The sequence below is a fragment of the Salmo salar genome, chromosome ssa03 (genome assembly GCF_905237065.1).
Source record: "Salmo salar chromosome ssa03, Ssal_v3.1, whole genome shotgun sequence".
Classification (NCBI taxonomy): Eukaryota; Metazoa; Chordata; class Actinopteri; order Salmoniformes; family Salmonidae; genus Salmo; species Salmo salar.
The window spans coordinates 98236608-98238868 of record NC_059444.1 but is presented as its reverse complement, the minus strand read 5'-3'; the positions used below and the strand labels follow the sequence as shown (position 1 = coordinate 98238868).

General features: G+C 42.6%; 1 pseudogene; it reads right to left on the bottom strand.

The window, feature by feature from the left end:
• Positions 1 to 298: 298 nt before the first annotated feature.
• On the bottom strand, positions 299 to 1010 carry LOC106598728 (ladderlectin-like; annotated as a pseudogene).
• Between the last annotated feature and the right edge of the window lie 1251 nt (positions 1011 to 2261).

The window sequence follows — 2261 nt, the reverse complement described above, 5'->3', positions numbered from 1 at the left end:
TAGTTTGTCATTTATCTTTAATTTCAAAAGCAGGATCAGCAACATCATACAGTTTCATCACAAGTTTGCCTAATGTTAGTTAACCTGAAAGGTTAGCCTACCTAAACAGTAGCTAGCTAACAGCAGATCATGACTTAGTATAAAAGTCTGCACTGAACTTCAAAGGCAGTTTTTTCGGTAGCCACATGTTTGCTGTTTGCTGTCTCTTGTAAATTCCTCTGTCATTGTTTTTAACTGTTAGATATGGCTCGTTAGCTAATCATTAGATAGGTGGATAGCTTTTTTGTGAATACATGTTTTATTTGTCATGTTGGTGAGCTGCAGTGAGTGACGGATCTTGGTTTGAGTATTGAAGTGTAGAAAGTTGACCCCTGGAGGTGAAGTGGCTGTGGCATTTCCTAGCAAACATTCTTCTGGCACAGAGCGATGCAAACTTCCACTCACAGGGCACATCAAACCAGAGCTTCTCACTTGCAGCGTTCATCTGCAGACAGTCCTCTCCTTCTCCAGCGTTATTGGGCTCACCAGTGTTCCAGTTAGTGTAATCAAATCTGGTCCCATCTGACCACATCCATAAGCCCTCCTTGACGGCATCAAAACCTCCAACCCAGGTGTCAGGTAGGTGGCCATTGGTGTCCTTTGTCAGTGCTTGCATGAAACGGTACTCTAAAAGGTTATGCACGGATGCTAGGTTTCCACCAAGTGCCAAACAGTTTTGCTCGAATCTGCCCATGACTGCTGAATGCTGACAAACTTTAAACAGCGTGATCCATATGGGTGCCAGTCTGAGGGACATGAACTTTCCTTTGTCCCCTCCTGCACTGCTGCTACCTGAGCCTCAACAGGAGGAGTCTGTTCCACCTCAGTCTTCAGTAAGGGTTCTAAACCAAGGAGCAGGGTCAGGTTGGCATCGCCCAGTGCAATGGCAGCACTCAGAAGCAAAAGGATGGCCAACTTCTCCATGGTAATCTTTTCCTGTCAGAGAAGGAATCACAGGTGGTAGTCTGTAGGTTCTGTTCAGCTTGAGAAAGAGGAACACTTTTATACGTGTAGCTCACCAAGCCACAAGGATGAAGTACCAAAAATATGTTTACACTGATTCCAATGTACCAAAAAAAACACGTTGACACTGATTCCACATCCTATTGGGGCAGGTATCATAATCCTTGTGGCAAATATACACTGAGTGTACAAAAGATTAAGGTCACCTGCTCTTTCCATGACCTAGACTGACCAGATGAATCCACTTTAATCAGTGTAGATAAAGGGGAGGAGACAGGTTAAAAATTTATTTTGGAGCCTTGAGACAACTGAGAGATGGATTGTGTGTGTGCCATTCAGAGGTTGAAGACAATAGATTAATGTGCCTTTGAACGGGGTATGATAGTAGGTGCCAGATGCACCTGTTTGTGTCAAGAACTGCAACGCTGCTGGGTTTTCACGCTCAACAGTTTCTGGTGTGTACAAAACATTAAGAACACCTTCCTAATATTGAGCTGAAGCTCCTCCCACCGAATACGAAGAATCAACATGAAAATAAGGTTGTCTAGGCAACAACAAAAACCTTTTAGCAGCAAAAACTACAATAAATAAATACAGATGTATAAATACAAATGAATGAAACTGAAAAAAGCATTTAAACCCGGCCGGGCCCCCAAGAAATAATTCAAATGTGAAAGATATACAGTTGAAGTTAGAGGTTTACATACACCTTCAGCCAAATACATTTAAACTCAGTTTTTCACAAGTCCTCACATTTAATCCTAGTAAAGTAAAAATTCCCTGTCTTAGGTCAGTTAGGATCACCACTTTGTTTTAAGAATGTGAAATGTCAGAATAATAGTAGAGAGAATAATTTATTTCAGCTTCTGTTTCTTTCATCACAAAAAACTAAAATGTAAGTGTAATGTCTATTTAACTAGGCAAGTCAGTTAAGAACAAATAATTATTTACAATGACGGCCTACCCCGGCCAAACCAAGACAACACTGGGCCAAATGTGCGCTGCCCTATGGAAATCCCAATCAAGGCCAGATGTGATACAGCCTGGATTCAAACCAGGGACTATAGTCATACCTCTTGCACTGAGATGCAGTGCCTTAGACCACTGCACCACTCAGGAGCCCTGTGTGTGTGTGTGTGTGTGTGTGTGTGTGTGTGTGTGTGTGTGTGTGTGTGTGTGTGTGTGTGTGTGTGTGTGTGTGTGTGTGTGTGTGTGTGTGTGTGTGTGTGCACCACTTAAGGGAAGAATGAGCAGTGAGG